Source organism: Rhinoderma darwinii, chromosome 3, assembly GCF_050947455.1.
Source record: "Rhinoderma darwinii isolate aRhiDar2 chromosome 3, aRhiDar2.hap1, whole genome shotgun sequence".
NCBI lineage: Eukaryota > Metazoa > Chordata > Amphibia > Anura > Rhinodermatidae > Rhinoderma > Rhinoderma darwinii.
In genome coordinates, this window is record NC_134689.1 from 412561562 (window position 1) to 412584371 (window position 22810).

At 39.4% G+C, this 22810-nt stretch overlaps 38 non-coding genes across 38 annotated transcripts; all 38 read left to right on the plus strand.

Moving 5' to 3' along the window:
- Positions 1-222: 222 nt before the first annotated feature.
- Positions 223-294, plus strand: TRNAE-CUC (transfer RNA glutamic acid (anticodon CUC)). The gene has a single exon. It is a non-coding gene; the product is annotated as a tRNA-Glu (tRNA).
- A 482-nt stretch (positions 295-776) lies between these two features.
- Positions 777-848, plus strand: TRNAE-CUC (transfer RNA glutamic acid (anticodon CUC)). Its single transcript has one exon. It is a non-coding gene; the product is annotated as a tRNA-Glu (tRNA).
- Positions 849-1329: 481 nt separating this feature from the next.
- TRNAE-CUC (transfer RNA glutamic acid (anticodon CUC)) lies at positions 1330-1401 on the plus strand. The gene has a single exon. It is a non-coding gene; the product is annotated as a tRNA-Glu (tRNA).
- A 483-nt stretch (positions 1402-1884) lies between these two features.
- On the plus strand, positions 1885-1956 carry TRNAE-CUC (transfer RNA glutamic acid (anticodon CUC)). The gene has a single exon. It is a non-coding gene; the product is annotated as a tRNA-Glu (tRNA).
- Positions 1957-2439: 483 nt separating this feature from the next.
- TRNAE-CUC (transfer RNA glutamic acid (anticodon CUC)) lies at positions 2440-2511 on the plus strand. Its single transcript has one exon. It is a non-coding gene; the product is annotated as a tRNA-Glu (tRNA).
- Positions 2512-2994: 483 nt separating this feature from the next.
- On the plus strand, positions 2995-3066 carry TRNAE-CUC (transfer RNA glutamic acid (anticodon CUC)). The gene has a single exon. It is a non-coding gene; the product is annotated as a tRNA-Glu (tRNA).
- Positions 3067-3549: 483 nt separating this feature from the next.
- On the plus strand, positions 3550-3621 carry TRNAE-CUC (transfer RNA glutamic acid (anticodon CUC)). Its single transcript has one exon. It is a non-coding gene; the product is annotated as a tRNA-Glu (tRNA).
- Positions 3622-4104: 483 nt separating this feature from the next.
- TRNAE-CUC (transfer RNA glutamic acid (anticodon CUC)) lies at positions 4105-4176 on the plus strand. The gene has a single exon. It is a non-coding gene; the product is annotated as a tRNA-Glu (tRNA).
- Positions 4177-5192: 1016 nt separating this feature from the next.
- Positions 5193-5264, plus strand: TRNAE-CUC (transfer RNA glutamic acid (anticodon CUC)). The gene has a single exon. It is a non-coding gene; the product is annotated as a tRNA-Glu (tRNA).
- Positions 5265-5747: 483 nt separating this feature from the next.
- Positions 5748-5819, plus strand: TRNAE-CUC (transfer RNA glutamic acid (anticodon CUC)). The gene has a single exon. It is a non-coding gene; the product is annotated as a tRNA-Glu (tRNA).
- Positions 5820-6301: 482 nt separating this feature from the next.
- TRNAE-CUC (transfer RNA glutamic acid (anticodon CUC)) lies at positions 6302-6373 on the plus strand. Its single transcript has one exon. It is a non-coding gene; the product is annotated as a tRNA-Glu (tRNA).
- A 483-nt stretch (positions 6374-6856) lies between these two features.
- Positions 6857-6928, plus strand: TRNAE-CUC (transfer RNA glutamic acid (anticodon CUC)). Its single transcript has one exon. It is a non-coding gene; the product is annotated as a tRNA-Glu (tRNA).
- Positions 6929-7410: 482 nt separating this feature from the next.
- On the plus strand, positions 7411-7482 carry TRNAE-CUC (transfer RNA glutamic acid (anticodon CUC)). Its single transcript has one exon. It is a non-coding gene; the product is annotated as a tRNA-Glu (tRNA).
- Positions 7483-7963: 481 nt separating this feature from the next.
- Positions 7964-8035, plus strand: TRNAE-CUC (transfer RNA glutamic acid (anticodon CUC)). The gene has a single exon. It is a non-coding gene; the product is annotated as a tRNA-Glu (tRNA).
- A 482-nt stretch (positions 8036-8517) lies between these two features.
- On the plus strand, positions 8518-8589 carry TRNAE-CUC (transfer RNA glutamic acid (anticodon CUC)). Its single transcript has one exon. It is a non-coding gene; the product is annotated as a tRNA-Glu (tRNA).
- Positions 8590-9071: 482 nt separating this feature from the next.
- TRNAE-CUC (transfer RNA glutamic acid (anticodon CUC)) lies at positions 9072-9143 on the plus strand. Its single transcript has one exon. It is a non-coding gene; the product is annotated as a tRNA-Glu (tRNA).
- Positions 9144-9624: 481 nt separating this feature from the next.
- On the plus strand, positions 9625-9696 carry TRNAE-CUC (transfer RNA glutamic acid (anticodon CUC)). Its single transcript has one exon. It is a non-coding gene; the product is annotated as a tRNA-Glu (tRNA).
- Positions 9697-10179: 483 nt separating this feature from the next.
- Positions 10180-10251, plus strand: TRNAE-CUC (transfer RNA glutamic acid (anticodon CUC)). Its single transcript has one exon. It is a non-coding gene; the product is annotated as a tRNA-Glu (tRNA).
- Positions 10252-10733: 482 nt separating this feature from the next.
- On the plus strand, positions 10734-10805 carry TRNAE-CUC (transfer RNA glutamic acid (anticodon CUC)). Its single transcript has one exon. It is a non-coding gene; the product is annotated as a tRNA-Glu (tRNA).
- A 482-nt stretch (positions 10806-11287) lies between these two features.
- Positions 11288-11359, plus strand: TRNAE-CUC (transfer RNA glutamic acid (anticodon CUC)). Its single transcript has one exon. It is a non-coding gene; the product is annotated as a tRNA-Glu (tRNA).
- A 482-nt stretch (positions 11360-11841) lies between these two features.
- On the plus strand, positions 11842-11913 carry TRNAE-CUC (transfer RNA glutamic acid (anticodon CUC)). Its single transcript has one exon. It is a non-coding gene; the product is annotated as a tRNA-Glu (tRNA).
- A 483-nt stretch (positions 11914-12396) lies between these two features.
- On the plus strand, positions 12397-12468 carry TRNAE-CUC (transfer RNA glutamic acid (anticodon CUC)). The gene has a single exon. It is a non-coding gene; the product is annotated as a tRNA-Glu (tRNA).
- Positions 12469-12950: 482 nt separating this feature from the next.
- On the plus strand, positions 12951-13022 carry TRNAE-CUC (transfer RNA glutamic acid (anticodon CUC)). Its single transcript has one exon. It is a non-coding gene; the product is annotated as a tRNA-Glu (tRNA).
- A 483-nt stretch (positions 13023-13505) lies between these two features.
- Positions 13506-13577, plus strand: TRNAE-CUC (transfer RNA glutamic acid (anticodon CUC)). The gene has a single exon. It is a non-coding gene; the product is annotated as a tRNA-Glu (tRNA).
- A 482-nt stretch (positions 13578-14059) lies between these two features.
- TRNAE-CUC (transfer RNA glutamic acid (anticodon CUC)) lies at positions 14060-14131 on the plus strand. The gene has a single exon. It is a non-coding gene; the product is annotated as a tRNA-Glu (tRNA).
- A 482-nt stretch (positions 14132-14613) lies between these two features.
- TRNAE-CUC (transfer RNA glutamic acid (anticodon CUC)) lies at positions 14614-14685 on the plus strand. The gene has a single exon. It is a non-coding gene; the product is annotated as a tRNA-Glu (tRNA).
- A 1037-nt stretch (positions 14686-15722) lies between these two features.
- On the plus strand, positions 15723-15794 carry TRNAE-CUC (transfer RNA glutamic acid (anticodon CUC)). The gene has a single exon. It is a non-coding gene; the product is annotated as a tRNA-Glu (tRNA).
- A 482-nt stretch (positions 15795-16276) lies between these two features.
- TRNAE-CUC (transfer RNA glutamic acid (anticodon CUC)) lies at positions 16277-16348 on the plus strand. Its single transcript has one exon. It is a non-coding gene; the product is annotated as a tRNA-Glu (tRNA).
- Positions 16349-16831: 483 nt separating this feature from the next.
- Positions 16832-16903, plus strand: TRNAE-CUC (transfer RNA glutamic acid (anticodon CUC)). The gene has a single exon. It is a non-coding gene; the product is annotated as a tRNA-Glu (tRNA).
- Positions 16904-17385: 482 nt separating this feature from the next.
- TRNAE-CUC (transfer RNA glutamic acid (anticodon CUC)) lies at positions 17386-17457 on the plus strand. Its single transcript has one exon. It is a non-coding gene; the product is annotated as a tRNA-Glu (tRNA).
- Positions 17458-17938: 481 nt separating this feature from the next.
- Positions 17939-18010, plus strand: TRNAE-CUC (transfer RNA glutamic acid (anticodon CUC)). Its single transcript has one exon. It is a non-coding gene; the product is annotated as a tRNA-Glu (tRNA).
- Positions 18011-18493: 483 nt separating this feature from the next.
- TRNAE-CUC (transfer RNA glutamic acid (anticodon CUC)) lies at positions 18494-18565 on the plus strand. The gene has a single exon. It is a non-coding gene; the product is annotated as a tRNA-Glu (tRNA).
- Positions 18566-19048: 483 nt separating this feature from the next.
- On the plus strand, positions 19049-19120 carry TRNAE-CUC (transfer RNA glutamic acid (anticodon CUC)). Its single transcript has one exon. It is a non-coding gene; the product is annotated as a tRNA-Glu (tRNA).
- Positions 19121-19602: 482 nt separating this feature from the next.
- Positions 19603-19674, plus strand: TRNAE-CUC (transfer RNA glutamic acid (anticodon CUC)). Its single transcript has one exon. It is a non-coding gene; the product is annotated as a tRNA-Glu (tRNA).
- A 481-nt stretch (positions 19675-20155) lies between these two features.
- Positions 20156-20227, plus strand: TRNAE-CUC (transfer RNA glutamic acid (anticodon CUC)). Its single transcript has one exon. It is a non-coding gene; the product is annotated as a tRNA-Glu (tRNA).
- A 481-nt stretch (positions 20228-20708) lies between these two features.
- TRNAE-CUC (transfer RNA glutamic acid (anticodon CUC)) lies at positions 20709-20780 on the plus strand. Its single transcript has one exon. It is a non-coding gene; the product is annotated as a tRNA-Glu (tRNA).
- A 483-nt stretch (positions 20781-21263) lies between these two features.
- TRNAE-CUC (transfer RNA glutamic acid (anticodon CUC)) lies at positions 21264-21335 on the plus strand. Its single transcript has one exon. It is a non-coding gene; the product is annotated as a tRNA-Glu (tRNA).
- Positions 21336-21817: 482 nt separating this feature from the next.
- Positions 21818-21889, plus strand: TRNAE-CUC (transfer RNA glutamic acid (anticodon CUC)). Its single transcript has one exon. It is a non-coding gene; the product is annotated as a tRNA-Glu (tRNA).
- The last annotated feature ends 921 nt before the right edge of the window (positions 21890-22810 follow it).

Sequence of the window (22810 nt, forward strand, 5' to 3'; positions counted from 1 at the left end):
GTAAAAGAGCTGTGGCCTTCAAGTCTGGTGGAAGAAAAAAGCCATGAAAATAGGAAAGAAAAGTACCCCATTTGAAGTTCAAACTAAGACTGACACACTACCTACTGCACTAGCGAGACCAGACATTTTCACCCCATCGCAACATGGATAAATTAAAGCAAGTAATGACTTTTTACTTTATTATTTTTTTTTTTTATATTACATACACAAAACCTTATCTGCTCCCATATGGTCTAGCGGTTAGGATTCCTGGTTCTCACCCAGGTGGCCCGGGTTCGACTACCGGTATGGGAATGAGCCTCCATTTAGACTTGGACCTGCATTCGATGGTCGAGTGGGTCAGTTTAATGTTTCTGGATGAAAGTGCTTTTGTGGCCAAAAATCTGAATGTGCCTTTTCTTCATTTTGCACAAGATACTATTTTGGCTTTAGGTTTTGAATAATTACCATCTCTCCCTTATCACTCCAAGTTGTCAAGGAAGTCAGAAGCACCATTGTCCTCTCCGTCAATTTGGGTTTCCTTCTTTTTTGATTGATAATGTTTTGGCATTCAATGTAAAAGAGCTGTGGCCTTCAAGTCTGGTGGAAGAGAAAAGCCATAAAAATAGGAAAGAAAAGTACCCCATTTGAAGTTCAAACTAAGACTGACACACTACACACTGCACTAGCGAGACCAGACATTTTCACCCCATCGCAACATGGATAAATTAAAGCAAGTAATGACTTTTTACTTTATTCATTTTTTTTTTATATTACATACACAAAACCTTATCTGCTCCCATATGGTCTAGCGGTTAGGATTCCTGGTTCTCACCCAGGTGGCCCGGGTTCGACTCCCGGTATGGGAATGAGCCTCAATTTAGACTTGAACCTGCATTCGATGGTCGAGTGGGTCAGTTTAATGTTTCTGGATGAAAGTGCTTTTGTGGCCAAAAATCTGAATGTGCCTTTTCTTCATTTTGCACAAGATACTATTTTGGCTTTAGGTTTTGAATAATTACCATCTCTCCCTTATCACTCCAAGTTGTCAAGGAAGTCAGAAGCACCATTGTCCTCTCCGTCAATTTGGCTTTTCTTCATTTTTGATTGATAATGTTTTGGCATTCAATGTAAAAGAGCTGTGGCCTTCAAGTCTGGTGGAAGAGAAATGCCATAAAAATAGGAAAGAAAAGTACCCCATTTGAAGTTCAAACTAAGACTGACACACTACTTACTGCACTAGCGAGACCAGACATTTTCACCCCATCGCAACATGGATAAATTAAAGCAAGTAATGACTTTTTACTTTATTCATTTTTTTTTATATTACATACACAAAACCTTATCTGCTCCCATATGGTCTAGCGGTTAGGATTCCTGGGTCTCACCCAGGTGGCCCGGGTTCGACTCCCGGTATGGGAATGAGCCTCCATTTAGACTTGGACCTGCATTCGATGGTCCAGAGGGTCAGTTTAATATTTCTGGATGAAAGTGCTTTTGTGGCCAAAAATCTGAATGTGCCTTTTCTTCATTTTGCACAAGATACTATTTTGGCTTTAGGTTTTGAATAATTACCATCTCTCCCTTATCACTCCAAGTTGTCAAGGAAGTCAGAAGCACCATTGTCCTCTCCGTCAATTTGGCTTTCCTTCATTTTTGATTGATAATGTTTTGGCATTCAATGTAAAAGAGCTGTGGCCTTCAAGTCTGGTGGAAGAAAAAAGCCATGAAAATAGGAAAGAAAAGTACCCCATTTGAAGTTCAAACTAAGACTGACACACTACCTACTGCACTAGCGAGACCAGACATTTTCACCCCATCGCAACATGGATAAATTAAAGCAAGTAATGACTTTTTACTTTATTATTTTTTTTTTTTATATTACATACACAAAACCTTATCTGCTCCCATATGGTCTAGCGGTTAGGATTCCTGGTTCTCACCCAGGTGGCCCGGGTTCGACTCCCGGTATGGGAATGAGCCTCCATTTAGACTTGGACCTGCATTCGATGGTCGAGTGGGTCAGTTTAATGTTTCTGGATGAAAGTGCTTTTGTGGCCAAAAATCTGAATGTGCCTTTTCTTCATTTTGCACAAGATACTATTTTGGCTTTAGGTTTTGAATAATTACCATCTCTCCCTTATCACTCCAAGTTGTCAAGGAAGTCAGAAGCACCATTGTCCTCTCCGTCAATTTGGCTTTTCTTCATTTTTGATTGATAATGTTTTGGCATTCAATGTAAAAGAGCTGTGGCCTTCAAGTCTGGTGTAAGAGAAATGCCATAAAAATAGGAAAGAAAAGTACCCCATTTGAAGTTCAAACTAAGACTGACACACTACTTACTGCACTAGCGAGACCAGACATTTTCACCCCATCGCAACATGGATAAATTAAAGCAAGTAATGACTTTTTACTTTATTCATTTTTTTTTTTATATTACATACACAAAACCTTATCTGCTCCCATATGGTCTAGCGGTTAGGATTCCTGGTTCTCACCCAGGTGGCCCGGGTTCGACTCCCGGTATGGGAATGAGCCTCCATTTAGACTTGAACCTGCATTAGATGGTCGTGTGGGTCAGTTTAATGTTTCTGGATGAAAGTGCTTTTGTGGCCAAAAATCTGAATGTGCCTTTTCTTCATTTTGCACAAGATACTATTTTGGCTTTAGGTTTTGAATAATTACCATCTCTCCCTTATCACTCCAAGTTGTCAAGGAAGTCAGAAGCACCATTGTCCTCTCCGTCAATTTGGCTTTTCTTCATTTTTGATTGATAATGTTTTGGCATTCAATGTAAAATAGCTGTGGCCTTCAAGTCTGGTGGAAGAGAAAAGCCATGAAAATAGGAAAGAAAAGTACCCCATTTGAAGTTCAAACTAAGACTGACACACTACCTACTGCACTAGCGAGACCAGACATTTTCACCCCATCGCAACATGGATAAATTAAAGCAAGTAATGACTTTTTACTTTATTATTTTTTTTTTTTATATTACATACACAAAACCTTATCTGCTCCCATATGGTCTAGCGGTTAGGATTCCTGGTTCTCACTCAGGTGGCCCAGGTTCGACTCCCGGTATGGGAATGAGCCTCCATTTAGGCTTGGACCTGCATTCGATGGTCCAGTGGGTCAGTTTAATGTTTCTGGATGAAAGTGCTTTTGTGGCCAAAAATCTGAATGTGCCTTTTCTTCATTTTGCACAAGAAACTATTTTGGCTTTAGGTTTTGAATAATTACCATCTCTCCCTTATCACTCCAAGTTGTCAAGGAAGTCAGAAGCACCATTGTCCTCTCCATCAATTTGGCTTTCCTTCATTTTTGATTGATAATGTTTTGGCATTCAATGTAAAAGAGCTGTGGCCTTCAAGTCTGGTGGAAGAAAAAAGCCATGAAAATAGGAAAGAAAAGTACCCCATTTGAAGTTCAAACTAAGACTGACACACTACCTACTGCACTAGCGAGACTAGACATTTTCACCCCATCGCAACATGGATAAATTAAAGCAAGTAATGACTTTATACTTTATTAATTTTTTTTTTTATATTACATACAGAAAACTTTATCTGCTCCCATATGGTCTAGAGGTTAGGATTCCTGGTTCTCACTCTGGTGGCCCGGGTTCGACTCCCGGTATGGGAATGAGCCTCCATTTAGACTTGAATCTGCTTTCGATGGTCAAGTGAGTCAGTTTAATGTTTCTGGATGAAAGTTCTTGTGTGGCCAAAAATCTGAATGTGCCTTTTCTTCATTTTGCACAAGATACTATTTTGGCTTTAGGTTTTGAATAATTACCATCTCTCCCTTATCACTCCAAGTTGTCAAGGAAGTCAGAAGCACCATTGTCCTCTCCGTCAATTTGGCTTTCCTTCATTTTTGATTGATAATGTTTTGGCATTCAATGTAAAAGAGCTGTGGCCTTCAAGTCTGGTGGAAGAAAAAAGCCATGAAAATAGGAAAGAAAAGTACCCCATTTGAAGTTCAAACTAAGACTGACACACTACCTACTGCACTAGCGAGACCAGACATTTTCACCCCATCGCAACATGGATAAATTAAAGCAAGTAATGACTTTTTACTTTATTCATTTTTTTTTTTATATTACATACACAAAACCTTATCTGCTCCCATATGGTCTAGCGGTTAGGATTCCTGGTTCTCACCCAGGTGGCCCGGGTTCGACTCCCGGTATGGGAATGAGCCTCAATTTAGACTTGAACCTGCATTCGATGGTCGAGTGGGTCAGTTTAATGTTTCTGGATGAAAGTGCTTTTGTGGCCAAAAATCTGAATGTGCCTTTTCTTCATTTTGCACAAGATACTATTTTGGCTTTAGGTTTTGAATAATTACCATCTCTCCCTTATCACTCCAAGTTGTCAAGGAAGTCAGAAGCACCATTGTCCTCTCCGTCAATTTGGCTTTTCTTCATTTTTGATTGATAATGTTTTGGCATTCAATGTAAAAGAGCTGTGGCCTTCAAGTCTGGTGGAAGAGAAATGCCATAAAAATAGGAAAGAAAAGTACCCCATTTGAAGTTCAAACTAAGACTGACACACTACTTACTGCACTAGCGAGAACAGACATTTTCACCCCATCGCAACATGGATAAATTAAAGCAAGTAATAACTTTATACTTTATTAATTTTTTTTTTTATATTACATACAGAAAACTTTATCTGCTCCCATATGGTCTAGAGGTTAGGATTCCGGGTTCGACTCCCGGTATGGGAATGAGCCTCCATTTAGACTTGAACCTGCTTTCGATGGTCAAGTGGGTCAGTTTAATGTTTCTGGATGAAAGTTCTTGTGTGGCCAAAAATCTGAATGTGCCTTTTCTTCATTTTGCACAAGATACTATTTTGGCTTTAGGTTTTGAATAATTACCATCTCTCCCTTATCACTCCAAGTTGTCAAGGAAGTCAGAAGCACCATTGTCCTCTCCGTCAATTTGGCTTTCCTTCATTTTTGATTGATAATGTTTTGGCATTCAATGTAAAAGAGCTGTGGCCTTCAAGTCTGGTGGAAGAAAAAAGCCATGAAAATAGGAAAGAAAAGTACCCCATTTGAAGTTCAAACTAAGACTGACACACTACCTACTGCACTAGCGAGACCAGACATTTTCACCCCATCGCAACATGGATAAATTAAAGCAAGTAATGACTTTTTACTTTATTCATTTTTCTTTTATATTACATACACAAAACCTTATCTGCTCCCATATGGTCTAGCGGTTAGGATTCCTGGTTCTCACCCAGGTGGCCCGGGTTCGACTCCCGGTATGGGAATGAGCCTCAATTTAGACTTGAACCTGCATTCGATGGTCGAGTGGGTCAGTTTAATGTTTCTGGATGAAAGTGCTTTTGTGGCCAAAAATCTGAATGTGCCTTTTCTTCATTTTGCACAAGATACTATTTTGGCTTTAGGTTTTGAATAATTACCATCTCTCCCTTATCACTCCAAGTTGTCAAGGAAGTCAGAAGCACCATTGTCCTCTCCGTCAATTTGGCTTTTCTTCATTTTTGATTGATAATGTTTTGGCATTCAATGTAAAAGAGCTGTGGCCTTCAAGTCTGGTGGAAGAAAAAAGCCATGAAAATAGGAAAGAAAAGTACCCCATTTGAAGTTCAAACTAAGACTGACACACTACCTACTGCACTAGCGAGACTAGACATTTTCACCCCATCGCAACATGGATAAATTAAAGCAAGTAATGACTTTATACTTTATTAATTTTTTTTTTTATATTACATACAGAAAACTTTATCTGCTCCCATATGGTCTAGAGGTTAGGATTCCTGGTTCTCACTCTGGTGGCCCGGGTTCGACTCCCGGTATGGGAATGAGCCTCCATTTAGACTTGAACCTGCTTTCGATGGTCAAGTGGGTCAGTTTAATGTTTCTGGATGAAAGTTCTTGTGTGGCCAAAAATCTGAATGTGCCTTTTCTTCATTTTGCACAAGATACTATTTTGGCTTTAGGTTTTGAATAATTACCATCTCTCCCTTATCACTCCAAGTTGTCAAGGAAGTCAGAAGCACCATTGTCCTCTCCGTCAATTTGGCTTTCCTTCATTTTTGATTGATAATGTTTTGGCATTCAATGTAAAAGAGCTGTGGCCTTCAAGTCTGGTGGAAGAAAAAAGCCATGAAAATAGGAAAGAAAAGTACCCCATTTGAAGTTCAAACTAAGACTGACACACTACCTACTGCACTAGCGAGACCAGACATTTTCACCCCATCGCAACATGGATAAATTAAAGCAAGTAATGACTTTTTACTTTATTCATTTTTTTTTTATATTACATACACAAAACCTTATCTGCTCCCATATGGTCTAGCGGTTAGGATTCCTGGTTCTCACCCAGGTGGCCCGGGTTCGACTCCCGGTATGGGAATGAGCCTCAATTTAGACTTGAACCTGCATTCGATGGTCGAGTGGGTCAGTTTAATGTTTCTGGATGAAAGTGCTATTGTGGCCAAAAATCTGAATGTGCCTTTTCTTCATTTTGCACAAGATACTATTTTGGCTTTAGGTTTTTAATAATTACCATCTCTCCCTTATCACTCCAAGTTGTCAAGGAAGTCAGAAGCACCATTGTCCTCTCCGTCAATTTGGCTTTTCTTCATTTTTGATTGATAATGTTTTGGCATTCAATGTAAAAGAGCTGTGGCCTTCAAGTCTGGTGGAAGAGAAATGCCATAAAAATAGGAAAGAAAAGTACCCCATTTGAAGTTCAAACTAAGACTGACACACTACCTACTGCACTAGCGAGACTAGACATTTTCACCCCATCGCAACATGGATAAATTAAAGCAAGTAATGACTTTATACTTTATTAATTTTTTTTTTTATATTACATACAGAAAACTTTATCTGCTCCCATATGGTCTAGAGGTTAGGATTCCTGGTTCTCACTCTGGTGGCCCGGGTTCGACTCCCGGTATGGGAATGAGCCTCCATTTAGACTTGAACCTGCTTTCGATGGTCAAGTGGGTCAGTTTAATGTTTCTGGATGAAAGTTCTTGTGTGGCCAAAAATCTGAATGTGCCTTTTCTTCATTTTGCACAAGATACTATTTTGGCTTTAGGTTTTGAATAATTACCATCTCTCCCTTATCACTCCAAGTTGTCAAGGAAGTCAGAAGCACCATTGTCCTCTCCGTCAATTTGGCTTTCCTTCATTTTTGATTGATAATGTTTTGGCATTCAATGTAAAAGAGCTGTGGCCTTCAAGTCTGGTGGAAGAAAAAAGCCATGAAAATAGGAAAGAAAAGTACCCCATTTGAAGTTCAAACTAAGACTGACACACTACCTACTGCACTAGCGAGACCAGACATTTTCACCCCATCGCAACATGGATAAATTAAAGCAAGTAATGACTTTTTACTTTATTCATTTTTTTTTTATATTACATACACAAAACCTTATCTGCTCCCATACGGTCTAGCGGTTAGGATTCCTGGTTCTCACCCAGGTGGCCCGGGTTCGACTCCCGGTATGGGAATGAGCCTCAATTTAGACTTGAACCTGCATTCGATGGTCGAGTGGGTCAGTTTAATGTTTCTGGATGAAAGTGCTTTTGTGGCCAAAGATCTGAATGTGCCTTTTCTTCATTTTGCACAAGATACTATTTTGGCTTTAGGTTTTGAATAATTACCATCTCTCCCTTATCACTCCAAGTTGTCAAGGAAGTCAGAAGCACCATTGTCCTCTCCGTCAATTTGGCTTTTCTTCATTTTTGATTGATAATGTTTTGGCATTCAATGTAAAAGAGCTGTGGCCTTCAAGTCTGGTGGAAGAAAAAAGCCATGAAAATAGGAAAGAAAAGTACCCCATTTGAAGTTCAAACTAAGACTGACACACTACTTCTGCACTAGCGAGACCAGACATTTTCACCCCATCGCAACATGGATAAATTAAAGCAAGTAATGACTTTTTACTTTATTCATTTTTTTTTTATATTACATACACAAAGCCTTATCTGCTCCCATATGGTCTAGCGGTTAGGATTCCTGGTTCTCACCCAGGTGGCCCGGGTTCGACTCCCGTTATGGGAATGAGCCTCAATTTAGACTTGAACCTGCATTCGATGGTCGAGTGGGTCAGTTTAATGTTTCTGGATGAAAGTGCTTTTGTGGCCAAAAATCTGAATGTGCCTTTTCTTCATTTTGCACAAGAAACTATTTTGGCTTTAGGTTTTGAATAATTACCATCTCTCCCTTATCACTCCAAGTTGTCAAGGAAGTCAGAAGCACCATTGTCCTCTCCATCAATTTGGCTTTCCTTCATTTTTGATTGATAATGTTTTGGCATTCAATGTAAAAGAGCTGTGGCCTTCAAGTCTGGTGGAAGAAAAAAGCCATGAAAATAGGAAAGAAAAGTACCCCATTTGAAGTTCAAACTAAGACTGACACACTACCTACTGCACTAGCGAGACTAGACATTTTCACCCCATCGCAACATGGATAAATTAAAGCAAGTAATGACTTTATACTTTATTAATTTTTTTTTTATATTACATACAGAAAACTTTATCTGCTCCCATATGGTCTAGAGGTTAGGATTCCTGGTTCTCACTCTGGTGGCCCGGGTTCGACTCCCGGTATGGGAATGAGCCTCCATTTAGACTTGAACCTGCTTTCGATGGTCAAGTGGGTCAGTTTAATGTTTCTGGATGAAAGTTCTTGTGTGGCCAAAAATCTGAATGTGCCTTTTCTTCATTTTGCACAAGATACTATTTTGGCTTTAGGTTTTGAATAATTACCATCTCTCCCTTATCACTCCAAGTTGTCAAGGAAGTCAGAAGCACCATTGTCCTCTCCGTCAATTTGGCTTTCCTTCATTTTTGATTGATAATGTTTTGGCATTCAATGTAAAAGAGCTGTGGCCTTCAAGTCTGGTGGAAGAAAAAAGCCATGAAAATAGGAAAGAAAAGTACCCCATTTGAAGTTCAAACTAAGACTGACACACTACCTACTGCACTAGCGAGACCAGACATTTTCACCCCATCGCAACATGGATAAATTAAAGCAAGTAATGACTTTTTACTTTATTCATTTTTTTTTTATATTACATACACAAAACCTTATCTGCTCCCATATTGTCTAGCGGTTAGGATTCCTGGTTCTCACCCAGGTGGCCCGGGTTCGACTCCCGGTATGGGAATGAGCCTCAACTTAGACTTGAACCTGCATTCGATGGTCGAGTGGGTCAGTTTAATGTTTCTGGATGAAAGTGCTTTTGTGGCCAAAAATCTGAATGTGCCTTTTCTTCATTTTGCACAAGATACTATTTTGGCTTTAGGTTTTGAATAATTACCATCTCTCCCTTATCACTCCAAGTTGTCAAGGAAGTCAGAAGCACCATTGTCCTCTCCGTCAATTTGGCTTTTCTTCATTTTTGATTGATAATGTTTTGGCATTCAATGTAAAAGAGCTGTGGCCTTCAAGTCTGGTGGAAGAGAAATGCCATAAAAATAGGAAAGAAAAGTACCCCATTTGAAGTTCAAACTAAGACTGACACACTACTTCTGCACTAGCGAGACCAGACATTTTCACCCCATCGCAACATGGATAAATTAAAGCAAGTAATGACTTTTTACTTTATTCATTTTTTTTTTATATTACATACACAAAACCTTATCTGCTCCCATATGGTCTAGCGGTTAGGATTCCTGGTTCTCACCCAGGTGGCCCGGGTTCGACTCCCGGTATGGGAATGAGCCTCAATTTAGACTTGAACCTGCATTCGATGGTCGAGTGGGTCAGTTTAATGTTTCTGGATGAAAGTGCTTTTGTGGCCAAAAATCTGAATGTGCCTTTTCTTCATTTTGCACAAGAAACTATTTTGGCTTTAGGTTTTGAATAATTACCATCTCTCCCTTATCACTCCAAGTTGTCAAGGAAGTCAGAAGCACCATTGTCCTCTCCATCAATTTGGCTTTCCTTCATTTTTGATTGATAATGTTTTGGCATTCAATGTAAAAGAGCTGTGGCCTTCAAGTCTGGTGGAAGAAAAAAGCCATGAAAATAGGAAAGAAAAGTACCCCATTTGAAGTTCAAACTAAGACTGACACACTACCTACTGCACTAGCGAGACTAGACATTTTCACCCCATCGCAACATGGATAAATTAAAGCAAGTAATGACTTTATACTTTATTAATTTTTTTTTTTATATTACATACAGAAAACTTTATCTGCTCCCATATGGTCTAGAGGTTAGGATTCCTGGTTCTCACTCTGGTGGCCCGGGTTCGACTCCCGGTATGGGAATGAGCCTCCATTTAGACTTGAACCTGCTTTCGATGGTCAAGTGGGTCAGTTTAATGTTTCTGGATGAAAGTTCTTGTGTGGCCAAAAATCTGAATGTGCCTTTTCTTCATTTTGCACAAGATACTATTTTGGCTTTAGGTTTTGAATAATTACCATCTCTCCCTTATCACTCCAAGTTGTCAAGGAAGTCAGAAGCACCATTGTCCTCTCCATCAATTTGGCTTTCCTTCATTTTTGATTGATAATGTTTTGGCATTCAATGTAAAAGAGCTGTGGCCTTCAAGTCTGGTGGAAGAAAAAAGCCATGAAAATAGGAAAGAAAAGTACCCCATTTGAAGTTCAAACTAAGACTGACACACTACCTACTGCACTAGCGAGACCAGACATTTTCACCCCATCGCAACATGGATAAATTAAAGCAAGTAATGACTTTTTACTTTATTCATTTTTTTTTTATATTACATACACAAAACCTTATCTGCTCCCATATTGTCTAGCGGTTAGGATTCCTGGTTCTCACCCAGGTGGCCCGGGTTCGACTCCCGGTATGGGAATGAGCCTCAATTTAGACTTGAACCTGCTTTCGATGGTCAAGTGGGTCAGTTTAATGTTTCTGGATGAAAGTTCTTGTGTGGCCAAAAATCTGAATGTGCCTTTTCTTCATTTTGCACAAGATACTATTTTGGCTTTAGGTTTTGAATAATTACCATCTCTCCCTTATCACTCCAAGTTGTCAAGGAAGTCAGAAGCACCATTGTCCTCTCCATCAATTTGGCTTTCCTTCATTTTTGATTGATAATGTTTTGGCATTCAATGTAAAAGAGCTGTGGCCTTCAAGTCTGGTGGAAGAAAAAAGCCATGAAAATAGGAAAGAAAAGTACCCCATTTGAAGTTCAAACTAAGACTGACACACTACCTACTGCACTAGCGAGACCAGACATTTTCACCCCATCGCAACATGGATAAATTAAAGCAAGTAATGACTTTTTACTTTATTCATTTTTTTTTTATATTACATACACAAAACCTTATCTGCTCCCATATTGTCTAGCGGTTAGGATTCCTGGTTCTCACCCAGGTGGCCCGGGTTCGACTCCCGGTATGGGAATGAGCCTCAATTTAGACTTGAACCTGCATTCGATGGTCGAGTGGGTCAGTTTAATGTTTCTGGATGAAAGTGCTTTTGTGGCCAAAAATCTGAATGTGCCTTTTCTTCATTTTGCACAAGATACTATTTTGGCTTTAGGTTTTGAATAATTACCATCTCTCCCTTATCACTCCAAGTTGTCAAGGAAGTCAGAAGCACCATTGTCCTCTCCGTCAATTTGGCTTTTCTTCATTTTTGATTGATAATGTTTTGGCATTCAATGTAAAAGAGCTGTGGCCTTCAAGTCTGGTGGAAGAGAAATGCCATAAAAATAGGAAAGAAAAGTACCCCATTTGAAGTTCAAACTAAGACTGACACACTACCTACTGCACTAGCGAGAACAGACATTTTCACCCCATCGCAACATGGATAAATTAAAGCAAGTAATGACTTTTTACTTTATTCATTTTTTTTTTATATTACATACACAAAACCTTATCTGCTCCCATATGGTCTAGCGGTTAGGATTCCTGGTTCTCACTCAGGTGGCCCAGGTTCGACTCCCGGTATGGGAATGAGCCTCCATTTAGACTTGGACCTGCATTCGATGGTCCAGTGGGTCAGTTTAATGTTTCTGGATGAAAGTGCTTTTGTGGCCAAAAATCTGAATGTGCCTTTTCTTCATTTTGCACAAGAAACTATTTTGGCTTTAGGTTTTGAATAATTACCATCTCTCCCTTATCACTCCAAGTTGTCAAGGAAGTCAGAAGCACCATTGTCCTCTCCATCAATTTGGCTTTCCTTCATTTTTGATTGATAATGTTTTGGCATTCAATGTAAAAGAGCTGTGGCCTTCAAGTCTGGTGGAAGAAAAAAGCCATGAAAATAGGAAAGAAAAGTACCCCATTTGAAGTTCAAACTAAGACTGACACACTACCTACTGCACTAGCGAGACTAGACATTTTCACCCCATCGCAACATGGATAAATTAAAGCAAGTAATGACTTTATACTTTATTATTTTTTTTTTTTATATTACATACAGAAAGCTTTATCTGCTCCCATATGGTCTAGAGGTTAGGATTCCTGGTTCTCACTCTGGTGGCCCGGGTTCGACTCCCGGTATGGGAATGAGCCTCCATTTAGACTTGAACCTGCTTTCGATGGTCAAGTGGGTCAGTTTAATGTTTCTGGATGAAAGTTCTTGTGTGGCCAAAAATCTGAATGTGCCTTTTCTTCATTTTGCACAAGATACTATTTTGGCTTTAGGTTTTGAATAATTACCATCTCTCCCTTATCACTCCAAGTTGTCAAGGAAGTCAGAAGCACCATTGTCCTCTCCGTCAATTTGGCTTTCCTTCATTTTTGATTGATAATGTTTTGGCATTCAATGTAAAAGAGCTGTGGCCTTCAAGTCTGGTGGAAGAAAAAAGCCATGAAAATAGGAAAGAAAAGTACCCCATTTGAAGTTCAAACTAAGACTGACACACTACCTACTGCACTAGCGAGACCAGACATTTTCACCCCATCGCAACATGGATAAATTAAAGCAAGTAATGACTTTTTACTTTATTCATTTTTTTTTTATATTACATACACAAAACCTTATCTGCTCCCATATGGTCTAGCGGTTAGGATTCCTGGTTCTCACCCAGGTGGCCCGGGTTCGACTCCCGGTATGGGAATGAGCCTCAATTTAGACTTGAACCTGCATTCGATGGTCGAGTGGGTCAGTTTAATGTTTCTGGATGAAAGTGCTTTTGTGGCCAAAAATCTGAATGTGCCTTTTCTTCATTTTGCACAAGATACTATTTTGGCTTTAGGTTTTGAATAATTACCATCTCTCCCTTATCACTCCAAGTTGTCAAGGAAGTCAGAAGCACCATTGTCCTCTCCGTCAATTTGGCTTTTCTTCATTTTTGATTGATAATGTTTTGGCATTCAATGTAAAAGAGCTGTGGCCTTCAAGTCTGGTGGAAGAGAAATGCCATAAAAATAGGAAAGAAAAGTACCCCATTTGAAGTTCAAACTAAGACTGACACACTACTTACTGCACTAGCGAGAACAGACATTTTCACCCCATCGCAACATGGATAAATTAAAGCAAGTAATAACTTTATACTTTATTAATTTTTTTTTTTATATTACATACAGAAAACTTTATCTGCTCCCATATGGTCTAGAGGTTAGGATTCCTGGTTCTCACTCTGGTGGCCCGGGTTCGACTCCCGGTATGGGAATGAGCCTCCATTTAGACTTGAACCTGCTTTCGATGGTCAAGTGGGTCAGTTTAATGTTTCTGGATGAAAGTTCTTGTGTGGCCAAAAATCTGAATGTGCCTTTTCTTCATTTTGCACAAGATACTATTTTGGCTTTAGGTTTTGAATAATTACCATCTCTCCCTTATCACTCCAAGTTGTCAAGGAAGTCAGAAGCACCATTGTCCTCTCCGTCAATTTGGCTTTCCTTCATTTTTGATTGATAATGTTTTGGCATTCAATGTAAAAGAGCTGTGGCCTTCAAGTCTGGTGGAAGAAAAAAGCCATGAAAATAGGAAAGAAAAGTACCCCATTTGAAGTTCAAACTAAGACTGACACACTACCTACTGCACTAGCGAGACCAGACATTTTCACCCCATCGCAACATGGATAAATTAAAGCAAGTAATGACTTTTTACTTTATTCATTTTTTTTTTATATTACATACACAAAACCTTATCTGCTCCCATATGGTCTAGCGGTTAGGATTCCTGGTTCTCACTCAGGTGGCCCAGGTTCGACTCCCGGTATGGGAATGAGCCTCCATTTAGACTTGGACCTGCATTCGATGGTCCAGTGGGTCAGTTTAATGTTTCTGGATGAAAGTGCTTTTGTGGCCAAAAATCTGAATGTGCCTTTTCTTCATTTTGCACAAGAAACTATTTTGGCTTTAGGTTTTGAATAATTACCATCTCTCCCTTATCACTCCAAGTTGTCAAGGAAGTCAGAAGCACCATTGTCCTCTCCATCAATTTGGCTTTCCTTCATTTTTGATTGATAATGTTTTGGCATTCAATGTAAAAGAGCTGTGGCCTTCAAGTCTGGTGGAAGAAAAAAGCCATGAAAATAGGAAAGAAAAGTACCCCATTTGAAGTTCAAACTAAGACTGACACACTACCTACTGCACTAGCGAGACCAGACATTTTCACCCCATCGCAACATGGATAAATTAAAGCAAGTAATGACTTTTTACTTTATTCATTTTTTTTTTATATTACATACACAAAACCTTATCTGCTCCCATATGGTCTAGCGGTTAGGATTCCTGGTTCTCACCCAGGTGGCCCGGGTTCGACTCCCGGTATGGGAATGAGCCTCAATTTAGACTTGAACCTGCATTCGATGGTCGAGTGGGTCAGTTTAATGTTTCTGGATGAAAGTGCTTTTGTGGCCAAAAATCTGAATGTGCCTTTTCTTCATTTTGCACAAGAAACTATTTTGGCTTTAGGTTTTGAATAATTACCATCTCTCCCTTATCACTCCAAGTTGTCAAGGAAGTCAGAAGCACCATTGTCCTCTCCATCAATTTGGCTTTCCTTCATTTTTGATTGATAATGTTTTGGCATTCAATGTAAAAGAGCTGTGGCCTTCAAGTCTGGTGGAAGAAAAAAGCCATGAAAATAGGAAAGAAAAGTACCCCATTTGAAGTTCAAACTAAGACTGACACACTACCTACTGCACTAGCGAGACTAGACATTTTCACCCCATCGCAACATGGATAAATTAAAGCAAGTAATGACTTTATACTTTATTAATTTTTTTTTTTATATTACATACAGAAAACTTTATCTGCGCCCATATGGTCTAGAGGTTAGGATTCCTGGTTCTCACTCTGGTGGCCCGGGTTCGACTCCCGGTATGGGAATGAGCCTCCATTTAGACTTGAACCTGCTTTCGATGGTCAAGTGGGTCAGTTTAATGTTTCTGGATGAAAGTTCTTGTGTGGCCAAAAATCTGAATGTGCGTTTTCTTCATTTTGCACAAGATACTATTTTGGCTTTAGGTTTTGAATAATTACCATCTCTCCCTTATCACTCCAAGTTGTCAAGGAAGTCAGAAGCACCATTGTCCTCTCCGTCAATTTGGCTTTCCTTCATTTTTGATTGATAATGTTTTGGCATTCAATGTAAAAGAGCTGTGGCCTTCAAGTCTGGTGGAAGAAAAAAGCCATGAAAATAGGAAAGAAAAGTACCCCATTTGAAGTTCAAACTAAGACTGACACACTACCTACTGCACTAGCGAGACCAGACATTTTCACCCCATCGCAACATGGATAAATTAAAGCAAGTAATGACTTTTTACTTTATTCATTTTTTTTTTATATTACATACACAAAACCTTATCTGCTCCCATATTGTCTAGCGGTTAGGATTCCTGGTTCTCACCCAGGTGGCCCGGGTTCGACTCCCGGTATGGGAATGAGCCTCAATTTAGACTTGAACCTGCATTCGATGGTCGAGTGGGTCAGTTTAATGTTTCTGGATGAAAGTGCTTTTGTGGCCAAAAATCTGAATGTGCCTTTTCTTCATTTTGCACAAGATACTATTTTGGCTTTAGGTTTTGAATAATTACCATCTCTCCCTTATCACTCCAAGTTGTCAAGGAAGTCAGAAGCACCATTGTCCTCTCCGTCAATTTGGCTTTTCTTCATTTTTGATTGATAATGTTTTGGCATTCAATGTAAAAGAGCTGTGGCCTTCAAGTCTGGTGGAAGAGAAATGCCATAAAAATAGGAAAGAAAAGTACCCCATTTGAAGTTCAAACTAAGACTGACACACTACTTACTGCACTAGCGAGAACAGACATTTTCACCCCATCGCAACATGGATAAATTAAAGCAAGTAATGACTTTTTACTTTATTCATTTTTTTTTTATATTACATACACAAAACCTTATCTGCTCCCATATGGTCTAGCGGTTAGGATTCCTGGTTCTCACTCAGGTGGCCCAGGTTCGACTCCCGGTATGGGAATGAGCCTCCATTTAGACTTGGACCTGCATTCGATGGTCCAGTGGGTCAGTTTAATGTTTCTGGATGAAAGTGCTTTTGTGGCCAAAAATCTGAATGTGCCTTTTCTTCATTTTGCACAAGAAACTATTTTGGCTTTAGGTTTTGAATAATTACCATCTCTCCCTTATCACTCCAAGTTGTCAAGGAAGTCAGAAGCACCATTGTCCTCTCCATCAATTTGGCTTTCCTTCATTTTTGATTGATAATGTTTTGGCATTCAATGTAAAAGAGCTGTGGCCTTCAAGTCTGGTGGAAGAAAAAAGCCATGAAAATAGGAAAGAAAAGTACCCCATTTGAAGTTCAAACTAAGACTGACACACTACCTACTGCACTAGCGAGACTAGACATTTTCACCCCATCGCAACATGGATAAATTAAAGCAAGTAATGACTTTATACTTTATTAATTTTTTTTTTTATATTACATACAGAAAACTTTATCTGCTCCCATATGGTCTAGAGGTTAGGATTCCTGGTTCTCACTCTGGTGGCCCGGGTTCGACTCCCGGTATGGGAATGAGCCTCCATTTAGACTTGAACCTGCTTTCAATGGTCAAGTGGGTCAGTTTAATGTTTCTGGATGAAAGTTCTTGTGTGGCCAAAAATCTGAATGTGCCTTTTCTTCATTTTGCACAAGATACTATTTTGGCTTTAGGTTTTGAATAATTACCATCTCTCCCTTATCACTCCAAGTTGTCAAGGAAGTCAGAAGCACCATTGTCCTCTCCGTCAATTTGGCTTTCCTTCATTTTTGATTGATAATGTTTTGGCATTCAATGTAAAAGAGCTGTGGCCTTCAAGTCTGGTGGAAGAAAAAAGCCATGAAAATAGGAAAGAAAAGTACCCCATTTGAAGTTCAAACTAAGACTGACACACTACCTACTGCACTAGCGAGACCAGACATTTTCACCCCATCGCAACATGGATAAATTAAAGCAAGTAATGACTTTTTACTTTATTCATTTTTTTTTTATATTACATACACAAAACCTTATCTGCTCCCATATGGTCTAGCGGTTAGGATTCCTGGTTCTCACCCAGGTGGCCCGGGTTCGACTCCCGGTATGGGAATGAGCCTCAATTTAGACTTGAACCTGCATTCGATGGTCGGGTGGGTCAGTTTAATGTTTCTGGATGAAAGTGCTTTTGTGGCCAAAAATCTGAATGTGCCTTTTCTTCATTTTGCACAAGATACTATTTTGGCTTTAGGTTTTGAATAATTACCATCTCTCCCTTATCACTCCTTGTTGTCAAGGAAGTCAGAAGCACCATTGTCTTCTCCGTCAATTTGGCTTTTCTTCATTTTTGATTGATAATGTTTTGGCATTCAATGTAAAAGAGCTGTGGCCTTCAAGTCTGGTGGAAGAAAAAAGCCATGAAAATAGGAAAGAAAAGTACCCCATTTGAAGTTCAAACTAAGACTGACACACTACTTCTGCACTAGCGAGACCAGACATTTTCACCCCATCGCAACATGGATAAATTAAAGCAAGTAATGACTTTTTACTTTATTCATTTTTTTTTTATATTACATACATAAAACCTTATCTGCTCCCATATGGTCTAGCGGTTAGGATTCCTGGTTCTCACCCAGGTGGCCCGGGTTCGACTCCTGGTATGGGAATGAGCCTCAATTTAGACTTGAACCTGCATTCGATGGTCGAGTGGGTCAGTTTAATGTTTCTGGATGAAAGTGCTTTTGTGGCCAAAAATCTGAATGTGCCTTTTCTTCATTTTGCACAAGAAACTATTTTGGCTTTAGGTTTTGAATAATTACCATCTCTCCCTTATCACTCCAAGTTGTCAAGGAAGTCAGAAGCACCATTGTCCTCTCCATCAATTTGGCTTTCCTTCATTTTTGATTGATAATGTTTTGGCATTCAATGTAAAAGAGCTGTGGCCTTCAAGTCTGGTGGAAGAAAAAAGCCATGAAAATAGGAAAGAAAAGTACCCCATTTGAAGTTCAAACTAAGACTGACACACTACCTACTGCACTAGCGAGACTAGACATTTTCACCCCATCGCAACATGGATAAATTAAAGCAAGTAATGACTTTATACTTTATTAATTTTTTTTTTTATATTACATACAGAAAACTTTATCTGCTCCCATATGGTCTAGAGGTTAGGATTCCTGGTTCTCACTCTGGTGGCCCGGGTTCGACTCCCGGTATGGGAATGAGCCTCCATTTAGACTTGAACCTGCTTTCGATGGTCAAGTGGGTCAGTTTAATGTTTCTGGATGAAAGTTCTTGTGTGGCCAAAAATCTGAATGTGCCTTTTCTTCATTTTGCACAAGATACTATTTTGGCTTTAGGTTTTGAATAATTACCATCTCTCCCTTATCACTCCAAGTTGTCAAGGAAGTCAGAAGCACCATTGTCCTCTCCGTCAATTTGGCTTTTCTTCATTTTTGATTGATAATGTTTTGGCATTCAATGTAAAAGAGCTGTGGCCTTCAAGTCTGGTGGAAGAAAAAAAGCCATGAAAATAGGAAAGAAAAGTACCCCATTTGAAGTTCAAACTAAGACTGACACACTACCTACTGCACTAGCGAGACCAGACATTTTCACCCCATCGCAACATGGATAAATTAAAGCAAGTAATGACTTTTTACTTTATTCATTTTTTTTTTATATTACATACACAAAACCTTATCTGCTCCCATATGGTCTAGCGGTTAGGATTCCTGGTTCTCACCCAGGTGGCCCGGGTTCGACTCCCGGTATGGGAATGAGCCTCAATTTAGACTTGAACCTGCATTCGATGGTCGAGTGGGTCAGTTTAATGTTTCTGGATGAAAGTGCTTTTGTGGCCAAAAATCTGAATGTGCCTTTTCTTCATTTTGCACAAGATACTATTTTGGCTTTAGGTTTTGAATAATTACCATCTCTCCCTTATCACTCCAAGTTGTCAAGGAAGTCAGAAGCACCATTGTCCTCTCCGTCAATTTGGCTTTTCTTCATTTTTGATTGATAATGTTTTGGCATTCAATGTAAAAGAGCTGTGGCCTTCAAGTCTGGTGGAAGAAAAAAGCCATGAAAATAGGAAAGAAAAGTACCCCATTTGAAGTTCAAACTAAGACTGACACACTACCTACTGCACTAGCGAGACCAGACATTTTCACCCCATCGCAACATGGATAAATTAAAGCAAGTAATGACTTTTTACTTTATTCATTTTTTTTTTATATTACATACACAAAACCTTATCTGCTCCCATATGGTCTAGCGGTTAGGATTCCTGGTTCTCACCCAGGTGGCCCGGGTTCGACTCCCGGTATGGGAATGAGCCTCAATTTAGACTTGAACCTGCATTCGATGGTCGAGTGGGTCAGTTTAATGTTTCTGGATAAAAGTGCTTTTGTGGCCAAAAATCTGAATGTGCCTTTTCTTCATTTTGCACAAGATACTATTTTGGCTTTAGGTTTTGAATAATTACCATCTCTCCCTTATCACTCCTTGTTGTCAAGGAAGTCAGAAGCACCATTGTCTTCTCCGTCAATTTGGCTTTTCTTCATTTTTGATTGATAATGTTTTGGCATTCAATGTAAAAGAGCTGTGGCCTTCAAGTCTGGTGGAAGAAAAAAGCCATGAAAATAGGAAAGAAAAGTACCCCATTTGAAGTTCAAACTAAGACTGACACACTACTTCTGCACTAGCGAGACCAGACATTTTCACCCCATCGCAACATGGATAAATTAAAGCAAGTAATGACTTTTTACTTTATTCATTTTTTTTTTATATTACATACACAAAACCTTATCTGCTCCCATATGGTCTAGCGGTTAGGATTCCTGGTTCTCACCCAGGTGGCCCGGGTTCGACTCCCGGTATGGGAATGAGCCTCCATTTAGACTTGAACCTGCATTAGATAGTCGAGTGGGTCAGTTTAATGTTTCTGGATAAAAGTGCTTTTGTGGCCAAAAATCTGAATGTGCCTTTTCTTCATTTTGCACAAGATACTATTTTGGCTTTAGGTTTTGAATAATTACCATCTCTCCCTTATCACTCCAAGTTGTCAAGGAAGTCAGAAGCACCATTGTCCTCTCCGTCAATTTGGCTTTTCTTCATTTTTGATTGATAATGTTTTGGCATTCAATGTAAAAGAGCTGTGGCCTTCAAGTCTGGTGGAAGAAAAAAGCCATGAAAATAGGAAAGAAAAGTACCCCATTTGAAGTTCAAACTAAGACTGACACACTACTTCTGCACTAGCGAGACCAGACATTTTCACCCCATCGCAACATGGATAAATTAAAGCAAGTAATGACTTTTTACTTTATTCATTTTTTTATTATATTACATACACAAAACCTTATCTGCTCCCATATGGTCTAGCGGTTAGGATTCCTGGTTCTCACCCAGGTGGCCCGGGTTCGACTCCCGGTATGGGAATGAGCCTCCATTTAGACTTGAACCTGCTTTCGATGGTCGAGTGGGTCAGTTTAATGTTTCTGGATGAAAGTTCTTGTGTGGCCAAAAATCTGAATGTGCCTTTTCTTCATTTTGCACAAGATACTATTTTGGCTTTAGGTTTTGAATAATTACCATCTCTCCCTTATCACTCCAAGTTGTCAAGGAAGTCAGAAGCACCATTGTCCTCTCCGTCAATTTGGCTTTTCTTCATTTTTGATTGATAATGTTTTGGCATTCAATGTAAAAGAGCTGTGGCCTTCAAGTCTGGTGGAAGAAAAAAAGCCATGAAAATAGGAAAGAAAAGTACCCCATTTGAAGTTCAAACTAAGACTGACACACTACCTACTGCACTAGCGAGACCAGACATTTTCACCCCATCGCAACATGGATAAATTAAAGCAAGTAATGACTTTTTACTTTATTCATTTTTTTTTTATATTACATACACAAAACCTTATCTGCTCCCATATGGTCTAGCGGTTAGGATTCCTGGTTCTCACCCAGGTGGCCCGGGTTCGACTCCCGGTATGGGAATGAGCCTCAATTTAGACTTGAACCTGCATTCGATGGTCGAGTGGGTCAGTTTAATGTTTCTGGATGAAAGTGCTTTTGTGGCCAAAAATCTGAATGTGCCTTTTCTTCATTTTGCACAAGATACTATTTTGGCTTTAGGTTTTGAATAATTACCATCTCTCCCTTATCACTCCAAGTTGTCAAGGAAGTCAGAAGCACCATTGTCCTCTCCGTCAATTTGGCTTTTCTTCATTTTTGATTGATAATGTTTTGGCATTCAATGTAAAAGAGCTGTGGCCTTCAAGTCTGGTGGAAGAAAAAAGCCATGAAAATAGGAAAGAAAAGTACCCCATTTGAAGTTCAAACTAAGACTGACACACTACCTACTGCACTAGCGAGACCAGACATTTTCACCCCATCGCAACATGGATAAATTAAAGCAAGTAATGACTTTTTACTTTATTCATTTTTTTTTTATATTACATACACAAAACCTTATCTGCTCCCATATGGTCTAGCGGTTAGGATTCCTGGTTCTCACCCAGGTGGCCCGGGTTCGACTCCCGGTATGGGAATGAGCCTCCATTTAGACTTGAACCTGCTTTCGATGGTCGAGTGGGTCAGTTTAATGTTTCTGGATGAAAGTTCTTGTGTGGCCAAAAATCTGAATGTGCCTTTTCTTCATTTTGCACAAGATACTATTTTGGCTTTAGGTTTTGAATAATTACCATCTCTCCCTTATCACTCCAAGTTGTCAAGGAAGTCAGAAGCACCATTGTCCTCTCCGTCAATTTGGCTTTTCTTCATTTTTGATTGATAATGTTTTGGCATTCAATGTAAAAGAGCTGTGGCCTTCAAGTCTGGTGGAAGAGAAATGCCATAAAAATAGGAAAGAAAAGTACCCCATTTGAAGTTCAAACTAAGACTGACACACTACTTACTGCACTAGCGAGAACAGACATTTTCACCCCATCGCAACATGGATAAATTAAAGCAAGTAATGACTTTTTACTTTATTCATTTTTTTTTTATATTACATACACAAAACCTTATCTGCTCCCATATGGTCTAGCGGTTAGGATTCCTGGTTGTGGCCCGGGTTCGACTCCCGGTATGGGAATGAGCCTCCATTTAGACTTGAACCTGCATTAGATGGTCGAGTGGGTCAGTTTAATGTTTCTGGATAAAAGTGCTTTTGTGGCCAAAAATCTGAATGTGCCTTTTCTTCATTTTGCACAAGATACTATTTTGGCTTTAGGTTTTGAATAATTACCATCTCTCCCTTATCACTCCAAGTTGTCAAGGAAGTCAGAAGCACCATTGTCCTCTCCGTCAATTTGGCTTTTCTTCATTTTTGATTGATAATGTTTTGGCATTCAATGTAAAATAGCTGTGGCCTTCAAGTCTGGTGGAAGAGAAAAGCCATGAAAATAGGAAAGAAAAGTACCCCATTTGAAGTTCAAACTAAGACTGACACACTACCTACTGCACTAGCG